This window comes from Gouania willdenowi, chromosome 5, assembly GCF_900634775.1.
Source record: "Gouania willdenowi chromosome 5, fGouWil2.1, whole genome shotgun sequence".
Classification (NCBI taxonomy): domain Eukaryota; kingdom Metazoa; phylum Chordata; class Actinopteri; order Blenniiformes; family Gobiesocidae; genus Gouania; species Gouania willdenowi.
Window position 1 is genome coordinate 13,482,113 of NC_041048.1, and position 17,903 is coordinate 13,500,015.

The 17,903-nt window shown below is 38.2% G+C and overlaps 1 protein-coding gene across 11 annotated transcripts in view; it reads left to right on the top strand.

Moving 5' to 3' along the window:
- The window catches only part of atp2b2 (ATPase plasma membrane Ca2+ transporting 2), a 137,689-nt gene that overhangs the window by 38,270 nt on the left and 81,516 nt on the right, over positions 1-17,903 (top strand). For 9 of the 11 annotated variants that reach the window (XM_028445773.1, XM_028445760.1, XM_028445767.1 and 6 more), the window contains exon 1: positions 5,299-5,430. The exons of the other annotated variants lie outside the window; for them this stretch is intronic. The gene's annotated coding sequence lies outside the window, so the exon portion shown is untranslated. Of the gene's footprint in view, positions 1-5,298; positions 5,431-17,903 lie in introns of those variants that run through there. 11 annotated transcript variants of the gene reach the window in all.

The following is a 17,903-nucleotide window of genomic DNA, read 5'->3' on the forward strand; positions in this document are numbered from 1 at the left end:
TCTGAACTTGAAATATTGATATGCAGCATGTGAGATTAGTGTTGGTGAGAGAAAGGGTTTGAGATGGTGACGTCATTGAGATGAAGGTGAGAGACCTTAGAGTCTCTTTGACTTCTGCAATTTAACAGCGTAATGTGCTCTTTGCTGATGGCTGGTGATGACGGTTTGGGATAATGGTCGATGTAGAAGTAAACATGGCTTATTTTGTATTTGCATCGCATGAAAAGCACAGAATCTGTGGTGAACTGGCACCCTGTGCATGGTGTGCCCCCCAGCTTAGTGCCCGTTGAGAGCTGGAGATAATCACTGTGCTCTGACAGGAGTAGCAGTGTCAGAAGATCAATAAATGAAAAATCACAGAGTGGAAAAGTGTAGGTCATTTGTTTGAGTAAAGAGAAAGAAATAATCATTATGTCTCTTTCAGTTTACTACATTGATGAACCCTCTATTAAGTGAGAATGAGTCTTCTTAAGTTAAACAGGCAGATAATCCTGTTGTGTCAGCATTGCCTTTCAAAAAAAAAAAAAAAACATTTCTGCAGTTTAACAGAAGAACTGACCTCTAGTTAATGAGAAAGTGTTATTTGCACTTCAAGGAACAGGGTCGGGGATAGAGTTTAGTGAAGCTACCTAAATCCAAGATAGATATCAGTATGGCTGAAAGAATCCTAAAGTTATGCAATTACAAAATTCCTCAAGCAAATTATTTACGTCATTTTTAAAAAATGTATAATTTGGTCTAGTGTTCTTATGGCACTATTTAACAAATCTCTCTTTTGTCAGGAGGATATTTCTGATGCAGAACATTTCTTTTACTGTCTGTGATGTGATGGTGTGGGGTAAATGTCTCCCCAGTAATCAATAATGAGCGACACCTCTTAATGCATTGCTAATGCATTGCTACAATGCTGACCACAACTGTTATTATGCATGGCATTAATACCTAACACAGCCAAACCAACACAGTCACCTGCTGGAAGTAAGGAGATTCAAACTGACCAGCAACAGGTAATAAAGCCCAACTTCATGTACATGGAAGAGCTCAAGCTTCATGAGTATAAAAAAGCTGAAACAATTCATTCACCCCTTACTTTGATTCATTTTTGAATAATCTAATGGAGTGGAATTGATTCATACAGTAGATGAGTACTCTAATAGTAAAGTTAATTGCGTGAAAGTTAAATAATAAATTAAAAGTTAAATCACTTAAAGTCATTCAACTTTGATTAAAGTTAGTTAACTTTTTTTTAATAAATTAAAAATTAATAGAGCAAAAATTCATTCTAAAGACCCCTAAGTGTAATCTAAATGTGTTATGTTTGAGATGAATTCAAAATAAATAAAAAATAAACTTTTTTCTTATGGGACACATTCCTGTGTAAATATGTAAGGGAGGGTTGCTGGTTTGAGCCCCACCATCCTACAGACCCTTAAGCAAGGCCCTTACTGCTAACAGTTCATTAACGCTGCAGCCTGAAGGTGGCACAAACCAAGCCAGTGTCCTCCTTGTGCCGGTCCCAAGCCCTGATAAACGCACAGGGTTGTGTCAGGAAAGGCATCTGACGTAAAAACCTGTGCCAAAATAAACAGTCAAATCACTCGAGAATTGTGGCGACCCCTGAAGGGAACAGCAGAGAGGAAGAAGAAGACATTATAAAAATAGTTTTAACCTTGTATGGCTAGTACATGTGCTATCCATGGCTTCTGGCACAGTGTGCCCCTTGTCAGGATAGGCAGGAGTAAAATATAACGTATACATAACATTGAACTGGGGACTCCATAGTGTTATTATTCAGAAACAGGATGCTAACACTTAGCTCTTTCTTCTTATCTGGATGCCACTATGCTTTCCTCCTCCAGTATCACTTTTGGTGCACTGCAGCCTAAGTTTCCCCCATCAGGATGCATTGATATTCAAGGTCTGTATCTGATCACCATCACTGCTCTTAGCCCATCCCTTCTAAGATCCTCTTCATTTCCCAAACACTTGTGCATTAAATAATCCTGACAGCCAGTCACCTAAAGTCCCCTATAACCTAGTACACCTATTACACTCACACCGATAGACTCAGATTAAGATTCATATTTCACACCTATACATCATAACCATGTTACAAGTAATAAAATAAATCTCTTGATTGTGTGAAACTTCACAATCAACTACTATTATATTGACAATGATAAATAACATTTTCCTCATAGAGAAAAAAATAGACACTTAATTTATCCTAAATGCATATATATATACCGTATATACACTGAACAAAAATATAAATGCAAAACATTGGTTTTTGCTCCCATTTTTCGTGAGCTGAACTCAAAGATCTAAAATATTTTCTATATACACAAAACACCTATTTCTCACAAATATTGTTCACATATGTCTAAATCTGTGTTAGTTAGCACTTCTCCTTTGCAGAGATAATCCATCAGATCTCACAGGTGTGGCATATCAAGATGCTGATTAGACAGCATGATTATTGCACAGGTGTGCTTTCGGCTGGCCACAATAAAAGGCCACTCTAAAAAATTTCCAGTTTAGTCACACAGCACGATGCCACAGATGTCGCAAGTTCTGAGTGAGTGTGCAATTGGCATGCTGACTGCAGGAATGTCCACCAGAGTTGTTGCCCGTGAATTGAATGTTAATTTCTCTACCATAAGCCGTCTTCAAAGGCATTTCAGAGAATTTGGCAGTACATCCAACCGGCCTCACAACCGCAGACCACATGTAACCACACCAGCCCAGGACCTCCACATTCAGCATGTTCACCTCCATGATTGTTTAAGATCAGCCACCCGGACAGCTGCTGCAACAATCAGTTTGCATAACCAAAGATTTTCTGCACAAACGGTCAGAAACCGTCTCAAGGAAGCTCATCTGCATGCTCATCGTCCTCATTGGGGTCTTGACTTGACGTTTGTCGTCGTAACCGACTTGAATGGGCAAATGCTCACATTCGATGGCGTCTGGCACGTTGGAGAGGTCAGGCTCCTTCTTACATTGGTGATCTGATCCAGCCTTACACCCCTGCACAGGCTCTGGGGTCCAAGAATCAGAATCTGCTGATGGTTCCTCACACTCGTTTTTGGACCAGAGGAGACCGATCCTTCTGGGCTGTGGCTTCTAGGCTTTCTCTCTCCATTCTATTGACTCTGTCGACACCTTCAAAAGCCAACTTAAGACTTATTTGTTCTAGCTTTTAATTAGCTATTCTTGGGCTGTTATGATTGTACGTTGTCTTGGCCTTTTATACTGTGTGTACTGTTTTTAGTTTTGAACTGTGTTGTGAAGCACCGTGTGGCTTTTTGTCTGTGAAAAGTGCTATAGAAATAAACGTTACTTCTCTTCACGGATTAATCTCGATTTTCACTGGTCAGGGCAGATGGCAGACAGCGTGTGTGGTGTCGTGTGGGTGAGCGGTTTGCTGATGTTAACGTTGTGGATGGAGTGGCCCTTGGTGGCAGTGGGGTTATGGTATGGACAGGCGTATGTTTTGGACAACAAACACAGGTGCATTATTTTGATCGCATTTTGAATGTGATCAATTACTTGTCCATGAAAAATTTCTGAATCTTGAGTTTTGTTTTTTATTTGTTTGGTAGGTTTTGGGTTTCCCAGACCTTTAACGTTTACTGTAGGTGTTATTTAACTGTAACCGTACCTGATGATGTACCACTACACAATACTGAACTACTTAAGAGCTAAATGGGACATATCTCCTTGGTTTGAAACCACTGTGGGCCATCCCAGTGAGCCATCACTGTAGGATGTTGAATAAGTCCCTTTACCCAAATTACATGAAGGTTTTCATTGCAAATGAGAACTTGTTCTTAATGAATTATCTGGTTAAATAAAAGAGAAATAAAAAATAACTGGAACCATGCCTGTGTTGGATGGAACAATACTGCATACAAAGACATGGACATAATGGCATCTTCTTGTCTTGGGCATTAGAAGTCAGAATCAGACTTCATTCAACTTGATGCCATTTTGTTCTTGGGCATTACACACTGACTCAATACATGAATTATTTTAGGTTGTGGTTGCCCTACTTTTAATTTACTTTAATTAAGTCTTCTTGTCGTACACGTTTAGCCTTTCTTGGTTCTGTGCGTGTTGTTCTCTTCTACCACATTTATTCTCCTCATGCTGTTTCCCCTCATCGTCTCTCTCTGTTGTAGTCATTTCTGAAATTAGGTTGCTTGCATGTCTACTCTGGACCTCCTGCTCTGCTCTGAGGGCAAAAAATGTCAAAGAAAGAAAACAAGGAGCAAATTAGGAGAGGGGGGGACATGTGGCGGGACAGAATCACTGCTCTCTTCTTTTCTTCGTCTGGTTGCTTTTTCATACTGTCATAAGTATTTTTTTTTAAATTTCTTCACGTCTGTCTGGTATTTCATCTCTTTATTTGTGGGTAAAAGGCTTGTCACATGAAAAGCAACCTCTCTGCAGTACACACACGCGTGTATGGGAGTAAATCTGTGCCATCAGAGTTTGAATTCGTATTTTTAAAGCATTTTAGCTTCAAAATCAGACTTTGAATTTCAAACCATTAAATTTCTAGGATGTTTTTTTTTTTTTTATTCCTGACACTTGTTTTTAAAAAGTTTTTAAAAATTAGAATTACATATAGAATTAAAAATTCTATATGTAAATTAATTCAACATGAAATAAATGTGTCAAAAAAAAAGTTCATTGTAGACATATATTGTTTAATAAATCATGTTGATGATTTTTCAGGTGTCAGGTAACATTTATCGCTAATTCTTACAAGCACAAATGTCAAATGAAGTAAATAATCTTATCAAAGACCGACATCTTTACTTTCTCTTCCAGTGTCTGTGTCACATGACCAATGGAGCGTAACTTGATTGGCTGGATGTCAGATAATTGAGGCAGGGATCTATTGCTTTTCCTTGGGTTTTGTCTGGACTACAGTCACATTTTTTGTCAGGAGAATTTTTTTAGACTGAATTTTTTTTTTTAATGTACATAATTTTTAATATTGAATTTTTAAAAAACTTTTTTTGAAGTACGTGTCAGGATAAAAAAGCATGCTAGAAATTTGATGGTTTTGAAATTCAAAGTTGGATTTTAATCTCAGCTTTAAAAATACCAATCCAAACCCGATGGCACAGATTTACTTCCATAAGCGTACACGCACACACAAACCAAGAGAATAAGGAATAACATGCATGCTGACATACTACAGGCGGTGCATTGAGAGATAGCCCGAGCTGAAGCGATAACAGAAAAGAGAGTGCTGCTCAGCCAATCTCCACACACACACACACACACACACACACACACACACTGCAGTTTTCTGTAGCGGCTCGTTCTCTACTGCATGTTCCGTTAGAGCATCACTTTAAGGGTGGGAGGATTTTCACATCAGAGTGATGTTGGCGATGATAGCCTTCCTGCCATGTAAGTATACACGCTCAATGTGTTGTATGGGCACTGATCTAGTAGCTTTCCTTAGTCGTCCATTTCTCTTAACTTCCTTAAGACGCTATCTAGCATAAATCACCTGCATGTGGGAGATTGGTACATGCTGTTCCGTGTGTGCATGCGGATCGTGTGTGCATTGAACATGTGTCTCAGTGTAATTTATGAGCAGGTGATCTGCAGCAGAGAGGAAGAGGAATAATGTTGGGAGATGTGTCTGATCTGTGCACTGCACATGATCCAGTTATATAGTATCTGGCTGTGTGTGGCGTTGGTTTACGGTAGATGTTTAAGTTGAACCTGACTCCAACCATCCTGTCACATCTTGGGATAACTATGTTTTTTTTTTTTGTTGTTCCATGCCATCTGTTGAAAATATGGGATTTGCAGCATCCCTGTCCTCTCACTGACTGATCCTGGCAAGGTGGCAGCTTTTTTCTGTCATCACTGATGCATGTGGGCTGTACTTGAGATATTGAAAAACTGACGACAGAAAACTGTCACCTCTGCTCTTTGGTTGGCAGTTATCTTCCAGCAACGTGGCAGATTATTGAGCTACCAATGAATCGGTAACTCGTATTAGCTCGTTCGATCTTGTCTTGCCGTTTTGCTTGTTACTGTTACTGACAGAATTGAAGATGTATAATCTGGCTGTTAGGTTATCAGCCTGTTTAGAGACTTTTTGGACAGTCACTTGGTCAGTGTGACGATAACTAGAAAAAGACTGCATTAAGGCAATCAGACAATCAATCAGTCTGTCATTCAGATTTGAGGATATTCATTCATTCATATTGTTGCAAAGTCATTCACTCACCATCACAGACAGTAAGCCATAAGTAATTGATTATGGCTTTATTATTTTTCTGTTGGTTGACAGTAGGGTTGTGCATTGCCACGATACGATTCATGATTTGCCTGTCACAATAAGATATATTTCCATACTCAGAGGTGTAAAGAGTACTGATATGTCCTACTCAAGTAGAAGTACTAGTACTCAAAGTAAAAGTTACTAGTTACTTTCACCCCCACATTTATTTTTGGTAATAAATCTTGCCACGGTTCCCTTGCATACAGTAAACATCTCATGTATACATTGAAAAAAGAAGAGACCAAATCTTGCACAATTGGAACTTAATTTATTTTCCACAAAGACATCTGTATAAAGTAAAAGGATTGTCAAAGTGTAATATTCTTTTTAAAATAACACCAAACTAATTTAATTAATTACATTTATTAACTCTAGAACTGAGAAAATAATCTCCATTCAATGCCATTTTAGCGCGGTGCATTACATTTAATCTGGTTGGTTGGCTATGATGTGATACATTTGATTGTTGTCTGGTGATTTCATTTTTTGTAGTTTTGCGATGTCCTTTGATCATTTTAAAACAAAAAATAATAATTTACTCAGTAACGGTTGGGTGTAGAAATATAATTGATTACCTTACTTATTTTAAAACATACTTATGTACAAGTAAGTGTTTTAAGTTCTAAAAATCTTTAAAAAGTAACCACATACAGTACATCAATAAAAGTGTCCATTATGTTTTATAGAAATAAAGTGCAATGAACCTCCAAGCTAAAATGCGTTGTGGAGTGAGGTAGTTTAACAAGATCTTATATATTTCACTGACACCTGGTGACCGAGCGTATGCGCATGTTAGCGCAATTTAGGCTTTACACGATCAGGATTTTTGGGCCAATCACCGATCAGTGAGTTAAAAAACAATCACCAATCGATCAAATGAAATCAGGTTGTTTTTTTAAGGTACCGACCGAATTCCTTTGGTACTACCTGATACAGATTCACAGAAAATAAAACAGTACCATGTTTCGGGGCCTAAGTGCAGCTTTGTGACTGTGAGGGAGTGGAAGAGTTGAAGAATTTCCATGCAGGACCAGAACATAACATTTGTTCTCAGAGTGTGTGTGTGTGGGTGTGTGGCCCTTTAACTGCGAATGAATGAGCTCGCCGCTCGACCAGTGTGCGGAGTGAGGGAGCGTGTTTAACCGGAGCAGATCGATTATAAGCTGTATGCCATTTTTTAGTGATTGGCAAAATTAACGTTGCAGCTGTTGAATTGAGCCGGAGTCCCATGTCATACTCAATGACTGCTGTGAAGCAATGGAGTTAAACCCGAAGCTGAGGATTGCTTCGGCCCTGAACAGCAACTGTGTCAACTACAAGAGAGTTGGAGATGAAGCTGCGGAGGCATTAGCGGAGCAAAGACATATTTCCTGACTGTGGCATCGCAAAACCTGCTTTTGCTTATAGTCCGTATTCACAGGTGTACAGCGGAGGTGGGGCGTGCACACCGCCCTGAAAAGGACTGAAGTGTCGATATGAAAGCTACAATTAATGGGAGTGCATTGCTCCGTTCTAGAACTTTTTCATGTAACATGCTCGGGCTGAATAAACAAAACAAACGCGCACACACACAGACACTAACAGCAGACGCTGCCTCTTCTTTCAGAGCCGGTCGACTGGGGAAGTCCGGCGTTCAGCCGCTCCGCTCCAACCGAGAGACAATTCGCCGTTCACTCACAGGTTTTTCACCTTAGTGCACAATGTGAGAGAAATAAAGCCGTGTCACATAAAGCAAACAACTCTTCAGTGTGAATGAGACGGATAAAACAATGCAATGGGAGCATCTACAGAAAGTTTCATCACGACAATGACGTTTGTCAATGTCATTGATCGGATCAGCGATTAAAACATTACAGTCGATCACATTAATTGCATAAAATGCAAAATATCCGATCAGATCGGTGTAAAAAACATGATTGAAAAATCAATTTGGACATTTTTTTGGATTGATGCGATTATGGTGCGGTGAAAATATTGCGATTCATTGCTGAATCATTTTTTTTTTTCACCCTTAGTTGACAGCACAACCTCACCGACTAGCTTTAGGCTGCACCAGTTCCACTCTCGTCCCTCTCATAAGAAGCTGTAGAAAGAACACAGTGACAAATTCAGGAGTCTAGAACAGAATAAATAATGAATTATTTAACCAAGAACAGTTTTATTCATACACTGCAGGTCCAAAAAATTGGTTCTATGTCACTACTTTAATGAAATGCCTTCAATACAGTTCTCAGCAGTGGTGCAATTAAATAGCTCATTGATGCCACATTGAAATGATAAATGTCTGCAACATTTGGTTATTAAGGATAACCTAGTTTGAATTGTCAATTTGATGAATAAATGTTTATAGGAAAACAAAACCACCCACAGAGACAACCCAGTTCTTCTATTCCTCTCTCATATTTCATATATTGAGGATCAGTGTGCTGCATCGTCTTTTATTATGTCATCATCACCTCTGAATAGCACAGAAACAGTTGTGAGGGTGACTTGGTGTCTTCACGTGACTTTACTGATATAAGCTAATCTCACCTTTTAATTCAAATGTTTTATTTTGTGAAGAACGGGTCTGTTTTGAAAAGTACAAATACATTCAGTTGCACATTAAGCTGAAGTAGATAAACTGAATTTAGAGGGTGAAATTGATGTAAAACAGATTGACTTTTTGATATGAAGTCCACATTACAACAATTTCTATCATTTTAATTTCCAGTAAGAGGTGCCCCTAGTATTGTGTACTACATTGCATAACACCAAGCTTTAAGGGTGCTTGGATCAGGGCTCAGGGTATTTGCATCTTTGTTATGAAGAGAGACATTTGTTAATAAATTATATTGCAGTAGATAGGTGCTCAACATAGATAATACCGAAATGATAATCAAACGTCCATGTCATATAGCACTTCTTTTTACATTTCCACTCGTGGCCAAACACTTGTTTATTATTTAGTTATTTTAAACTCTGCCATCCAAAAAGTGAATGTGTTACAGTTTCACTTTGTTAAACTTTTTCTCATTAGTAAATAAGCTGTTAATTTGAAATGTGTCATCATTGCTTTGTAAATGTACTTGGCTGATCATAAGCTATTAAAATTGCGCCCAAATTGTAATTGAATAAGAGCCGTAGAAGCAAACTTGTGTTCTCTCACTTTGAGGGAACCTTGGCAATCTCAGCCTTTTGATAAATTCAGGTTCATTCCAAATACAAAACGGGTCATTTTGCCTACATTCAACAAGACTTACTGCATTAGCTCATTACAAATAGCTAAAATGGGTCAATCTTTCAAGACTGAAAAGTGTTCCTGCTATTAACAGGTTGAGTCATTAAACTCAATAAGTATTAAACTGAATAAATGAATCAACCCCATTAGAGAAACATAATTTTTGTAAATAATCTAAACAGAGAAAATATGAAAATGAAGAAGGAATTAAATGCAGGTTACGAATATGTTACCAATGCTTTTGCTTCAGGATTCAAATGAATTCAAAAAAACAACCTCAAAATTTTGGATATTCTAATCAGATCAGCTGTATCGGATTGGGGCCGACATTCACAAAATTTTAAATATTTCCATTCGGGACAAATAACCTGATTTCTATTTTTGTTTCTTCGGCTAAAGTTAACTGAGATTTTCTGCATCAGAAGGAAAAGAAAAACAACAATGTTAAGCCATTTTAACATTTAATAGCTTTCCTGGATATATTTAAATTAGCTCTCCAATTCAAATCCGCTTAGTAAAAGAATAAAAAAAAAATACATTTCAGGTATCAATCTTGCCCTTTTTGCATATAGGCAATATGACATTACTAGTCCCATTGATGTGTATGATGTCACTACAGATATCTATAATTACAAAAGTAAATGCAATTTCCTGTCAAATTTGCAAAGAATGGACACTCCTTTCCTCTCGTCTCTTTCCTATCCTCTATCACATTTTGCACATTTGGTTTGGTGTGTTGAATTTAATTAGACCAATTACTCCCTGATGATTCCTACTCATCAGCAGTTAGGAGCAGGCTACAGAAGCCATTTGTGTGTTTGTGTCTGTGTCCAAAAGTTATTATTTTTATTCCTCATTGTGATATATGTGTATTAATGTAAACTATTTGTCACAGACACAATCCACATTTATTTGGGGTGCTCGTTCCTCCTGCTCTTCACTAGCTGATTACTGCACACTTCCATTCAGCACTGAGTTTGATCAAATGCAGTCAGGTCAAGGATTAATGCAAAAACTGAAAAGGAAATCTTTCAAAATAAAATACCCACAACACTAATTAAAACAGCCCGGCAACAAATGGCCCGCAGACCGCTGCAACTCCACCGTTCTGCTGGACATGTCATTTTGTAGCTTTTTGATAAAAATACCTGTCTAAATCAATTTTACTGATTTCTAATATTCATTTCAGACAGAGTAAACTATTTATCTATCTCTATCTATTCTATATATCTTTAAAGCAAGGAACCTCTGTCTGTTTGTGTGTCTGTGACTAAAATATCTCTGCGGTTCAGGGACAGACAGAGCTGAGACTTTGAACATGGCTGCTGCTTGGTCCAATGCTGTGCAACGTCATATTTGTTTGGACGCCCCACCCCCATGGCTCACGGGAGCAGACAATTTTAAGAGCTGATGTTGACAGGTAGTCATGGTAACTCAGGATAAATTATAACTGCTCAATGTTGACAGGTAGTCATGGTAACTCAGGATGAGTTAGTGGTGTGCAACGTTGGATTTGTTTGGACGCCCCACCCCTATGACCCACAAGAGGAACTGATGTTGACAAGTAGTCATGGTACCCAGTGACGTGCAGTCAGGGTAGGCAAGGTAGGCAGTGCCTACCCAAGGGTGAATTGATATTTTGATTATTTGTTTTAATTATAATATAATTATAAATTATTCATTTTTCAATTTTCGATAGCCTACAGTACCTATAAGTTTGAAAGTGTCAGCATTTTGTGCTTTTCATAGACCACATGACTTAATAACGCTAATTCCTGGTATGGCAGAGACGCTGCACAGTCTCACTCCGCTGTAAGGCAGGAGGAGGCCACACCCTCTCCCAAAGGCACATTGCTGCTCTGCCTCTGGCCTCATAGCCTGTGTTTATGTGTTTGTGCATGCGCAGTCAGTTCCCCAATATGAAAACAATTTACGTTAATAGGCAGCTCTCTACGCTGCCTTTGGATGTAACCGTGCTATACTGCACTAGTATCTATCAAGCAAGGAATTTCTGTGTGTGTGTGTGTTCCTCAAATATCTTTGCGAATCAGGCTCAGATTGACCTGAGACTTTCAACATGGCTGCTGCTTGGTTCAATGGTGTGCAATGTTTATTATTATTTTCAACACAGCTTCAACACATCCCAAGATCATCCTAAGATTAAAATTCTTCCAGTCTCTGTTCCTCTCCCGAGGAATTAGTCCTGGATTCCAGTTAATTTCACAGATCGCCCCCTGTGCTCCACACCACAGCCCGTCAGGCTGGCGTCCGTGGTGACCACCTTCCTAGACGTGCTGGTGCCAATAGACACCCCTTGCGTCAGGAAAAACGGGGTGCGCCAGTGGCGCAGAGCCCCGCATACTCCGGTGCAATCAACATCCGACGCACGGGATTCTCTGGTGTGATCACAAACCTCTCTATGTCATGACATGGTTCAACCCACATGAGTTCATCCACAGCTGGAATTCTCCTCCGTGGAGGCGACCGGGCAGATTACGAGGATGGCAGACGCCACCAGCCCGAGTAACCAAGACCACAATCTGAATGAAACACATTTTCCTGGGTTGGAAAAGCGCGAGGCATGTCCAGAAAGCTTTCAGCTGCCCGAGAAGAAGTTTTTGAATGGCGCTGTATTCTTCGCCCACTCTACTTATAGTAGGCAGGACTACCTCCGCCGGATGAATGCATTTCACCAGCCAATCAGGATAATGAGATAGGGCTTTTGAGATATGATTAGGAGGCGTATATCCCATAGTGAGACACCGTAACGAATGTTATGGAAGAGATCTTGCCACGGTTCCCTTACATACATTTATTTTGTAAATAAAATAACACCAATAGATTAAACTCAAAATAAGAAAAAAAATCTCAAGCTCTAAGTACAGTTCAATTTATGGACTCTAAAACAGAAAAAATAACCAGCATTTAATGCTGTTTTACATTATGTTTAATGTGGTTGGTTGGCTATGATGTGATGCCTTTGATTGTTGTCTAATCTCGTCATTTTATTTTTTGTAGTTTCACAATGACCGTTGATTACTTTAAAACAAAACTAATAATGTACTCAGTAATGATTGGGTGTAGTAATGTAACAAATTACTTAAAATATTTTAAAACGTACTTAAGTACAAGTGAAGTTACTGATTTTGAAATATACTTAAATAAGTATACCCATTAAGGAAACTAAATTACAGCATCTGTTACTTACAAGTACAGGCAAGTAAAAAATCAGGTGTAGAGAGATCGCCCTCCATGGTGACACAGCATTACGTTTACAGTATTCCTTTTTTCTTTGAAATGTACTTTTCAAAGACATGATTGACAAACTGTCTTTGATGTCTTATATTCTAACTGTGCGACTGCATCAATACTTTGTTCTCTGTCCTTTAATCTCACCTCAAATAGTATCATCACCAGCACTAATTTCATTCGCTAATAATATAGAGCAAACTCCCTGCAGCAATCCATGTTGCCTGGCCAACACCTTACCTCCATAAGACCTTTTACTATCTGTACACACACATTTCCAAAGCACATGTAGAAATAACTCGGGAGCACACGCAGTCCGTTTGGAGCTCCTGCTATGGTTACAGAACTGATGTTTTTTTTTCTCTTTTTCTCAGACTGTCTGCTGTGCTTAGTTAGCATGACAGCTGATTTCAACCCAATTAGAGTGCGGTGATGGTAGCTGAAAGCAGACTCAGTGTGGTTGTTATGTAACAGTTCACCTCTGAGACAGAGCCAGCTAATGTGTCTTTCTTGCTTTCTAGTGAGTGTGTGAATGCGTTCGTGTGAGCTTTGATGCTTTAGCTCAGCACTGCGACACAGCTGCTCCATGTTTTTTTTTTTTCATTATCCATTGTTTTTTAGAATCAGGTGTAATAATGATTTCAGAAGCCGATAACGTAATGGAAATATGTATAATGCATATTTTATCAAATCCTATGGGTGACATTTTTTCAGAGACAGGCAACGATGTAACATAAACCTGCAACACAGAAACTCTTGTACTTTCAATTACATTTGTGGTTCCAATGAGGACATTTATAGATAGATAGATTTTTTTTCAGACTCGGGGTCCATAAAAACCATACAAACAAACACAAAAACACATATAGAAAGATCTAACAGTCAAATATATTATTTTAATTCTACAAAACTTGGATGCATATGTCATCAAACACTGAATTTGCAGGTTTACACAGTAGTAGCTTTTTCTCGCTCTCTCTCTAGCTTATTGCAGCACCTTTTATTACAGGCAGGGGGCGCTGCCTTCCTCCTGCTCCTCCTCCACCTCCTCTGATCATGATGATGCAGTGGGCACAGCTCATGCGTCTGCTCTGTTTCACTGTGCTCAAGGACATTTAGAGAGTGAATATGTGCGCCGCACCACGGTGGAGGGCAGAGAACTACCTGCTGCTTGTCACACTAGGAACATAACAATGAGAAGGTGGGGGGGGAAAGCAATTACTGAGACACAATTTCATCAGTAATTCTTGTTCTTGATAATTACAGTGCAGAACAGGTGACCTAGCTGACAATAGCACAGAAATACACAACGAGGTAAAACCAAAAAAAAAATACGAAGCTCACAATGACACATGCATAATTCTCTGAGGTTTTACAGCACGGCTGGGCAACTCTATATCTGCGGGGGCCACAAAAATGTGATTGTGTCTGTTCTGAGGGCCAAATTATCAACATTTAGAATAATGACCAATATGAGTATTAATACATGGAGAAAAAAATGGTTTTTTGTTGTTTTGTCAGTTTTCAGTCATTTTGTGTGTTTTTTGAGTCATTTTGTGTGTTTTTGTTATATGTTGTGTTGTTGTAATTATGTGTATTTTTCTTTCATTTTCTGAATCTTCGTTGTTGATTTCTGTATTTTTGTTGCTGTCATTTTGTGTAATTTTGTTGACAGTTTGTGTGTCTTTGGAGCTATTGAGTTAAGAGTTTTTTGTGTTTTTGAAGTCATTTTCTGTGTTTAAGTGGTTGTTGTGTCCGTCTTTGTTGATATTCTGTGTTTTATGAGTGATTTTGTGTATTTTTCCAATTTTTTGTGTAGTTTGTGTAATTTGCTGTCAATTTGTGTGATTTGCAAGTTATTTTGTGTAATGTGCCACATGTGGCCCCCGTTGGGGGGTTTATCCTTGAATATTTTTTATTTGCCTTTGGGCTGCATTGCTAAAGAAAAAGGAAATCAATTGTACACACCAATGTGCATGATAACGTCCCGCGTTAGCACACTGCCAAAAAAATTAGAGCAACATTTGCTTTGAAGTTTCTCAGCACTAGCGTTAGCTTTACGCCTCACGCATGCTGTCTATTTGGTTTTATATCCATTTAGTTCCTTTCGAGTGTATTCCTTTTTAAAAACCAATCCTCTTCTCCTTTCCTTCTTTTTTTTCTCTTTGCTCACAAGTGTAATACCTTGACCGGGGTTGGGGTCAATTACATTTTTCAATTACAATTACGTCTTCAATTATTCATCTTCAATTACAACTAAATAATGATTATGGTGACTGGTATTTTCCCAATTACAATTATTATTTTTCCACTGAAAGTTAATTATAATTACGTTCTCAATTACTAAAGTTCAAATTGAATTAATTTCCATTACTGAGCCTTTAATAAATAAGCCCATAAAATGTAACCTTCATTTTGTGTTAGTTTTTTGTTAGCAGCAACACTTGAGTTTTACCCATGTCCTAAATCAGCTGTAAAATACACTAATTTTTCATCCTATTTGTTTCTCATCTCTTGGTTACCTCGCTAATCAATAAAAATGTTGGTATTAATGTCTTTGGTGTGGGCGTCTGAGCCTTTTTTCTGTCACTATACCCCTCGATTTAAATTTATTTAAAAAGATAAAATGATACACAGGAGAAGTGGTAGTGGGAAAACTTGATGAAACTTGTTTTAATTATTATTAACTATATATGTGTAAGACATAGAGCTGTAACATGGTTCCCCAGTTAATTAAATTGTAGTTTTTATAGAATTCCCATGACAATTACAATTACAAAGTCGATAATCTGAACCCAATTACAATTCATTTATGATTACAACGGCAACAGATATTTTTAATTATGCTATGTCAAGTTATTTTTGGTAAGGGTTTGGTGTCGAAAACCTTGAAATTTGAAACATCTCAGCATTAAATATACAAGTATAATATTACATGAGAGGTTGTTGTGTTTTTTTTTTTTTTGCCAGTTACTTTTCTTTGCCAACCATAACTTACACACCCAACTACTTACAGAGACACACAATATTACCCAGGAGAGTGTGTGTTTGCTTTCATTTGATGAGTTTGGAAGATGTGGCTGGCACAGATGTTTGTCTTGGCATTCACAGAGTACTGGCAGCATTAATGAAACCTGATCAGCAAGTGAAGGAGAGGGACAGTGTGAAAGGTTGGTGCAACATTACTGCCTAGGACACATCCTGAGTAGCTGCTCTTTCTTCAAAAAAACCAAAAAAAAAAAAAACAAACAATTAAAATTGCATCAGTATAACAGGAATTATTCAAATTATTCAAAAATCACAGTGTTGGCCATAATCACTAGTTTCTAGATTAGATGTTTTTTGTTCCATAATATTAGATATTTCTGCAATATCAAATATTGCAATTTAAATATTACAATATATTCTGTAATTGCACTTTAAAGGTGCCGTCCGCAACTCTCAGATCCCTCTCTCCCCCTCCCTCGCCGCTGCTCTCTTGCCCTGCCTCCAAACTTTCCAAAGTCCCTCCCTCAGAGGTGCTAACAAGCTAACGTTAACCCAACAGCAACATCACAGTATTATAACATGCTCTGTTAAAAGCATATTACTGCAGCGCGTCTCTCCCTCTCTATGTGCACACACCAGATTCTAGCAGCAACAGCGACAACACATGCACCCCATAGTTCTAGTGTAGCAATTACAAATCAAACATAATATAAATCAAGCAGCAGTAATTACCTTTCTGGCAGAAAAGTCATCAATTCCATCTTCTACTCCTCCAGACCATACACTGTAAAAAAGACGGCACTCCAGGCCGGGAAAGGGGCGGGGCCTGTGAGCAACAGCTGTCAGACAGTCCATCAAACACAACCCTGGCTCTGATTGGTTCTTTTTGCTCGGTTGCGGTGCAATCTGCCAAAGACAGCAGGAGCATCAGGGGGGACTCAATGATTCTGTTTTTTTTCACATAAACTAATAGTTTGATGTAAAGCTGTCCTTACATAGTGACAGGTTTAGCAAATATGAGTCACTTTTTTCAGAGTTGCAGACTGTACCTTTAACTATATATATATATATATATATATATATGTCTTAATCTTAGCATTTAAATATTTTTTAGTAATGTCTCTATATTTTGTTATCAATATTTAAATGCAGATGTATCCTTTGTGCAGCTTCCTTTATATCTTCCTGTCTTGGTATCTAATATATAGTCGTGCAGTAAAAAAATTGATTTCATGTCTTCCTTTTTAAAAAAAAAAAAAAGATCTTCTTGACATAGGATGTATTCTTGGTACAGTTATCTGTACTTGTACTTCTGTTTTATTATTTTCTATTATTCTTTTCTACCATCATAGATATGTTCTCAATTATTGCACAACAATTTAAAATAACGCCTTCACTATTGCATTCCATCTTTTTCTGCAACTTATGACAACATATACAGTATATGTAAAACAGTGGTACAAGGTGAAAATATAAATTTTACTATAGACACGTGTCTATAATAGACTTTGGATTATTTCCAATGATGCAATATTGTGTTGTGTATATATACACACCTCTTTAGCATTGATTAGAAACACTTATCTCAATCAGCTATAGAAAAGTCTCCAGCTTACCTGAGTTTTTCTCAACATGTGACATTGGCAGTACTGTGTGCCTGTAAAACAGAAAGAGTGGACTCCTGTGGAGTTACACATTGTCTCCATCTGAGAGCCAACGTCTCTCAGGTCTGTGTCAAGGCAGCTGCCCTGCTGTGAGAAGTGAAACATCTCTGATTGACTGCTTGATTGAAGTAACGCTTATGCACAGTCTTATAATAGACCCCTTTGTTCTTTTAACCTGTATTTCTAAACAAAACAACAACAAAAACGACATGTTTACCTGTGCAAATAGTACATTTGAACTATTACGGGATCAGCAATGCTACCACCATAATGACCCGTGTCAACAAGTTCTGCTGCACTGTGTTTTCTCCAGGTGTCTCACAGAGTAATTATTTCCCGTATTAATCCGCGCTGCGCCAGTGACTGAGAGGCAACAAAGGCACTGCAGCATTCAACGGAACAGAAAAGTGTGGTGCTTCAAATGCAGGTCTCCCTCTGAGTGCGTAGGTGGTATTAAAGGGCA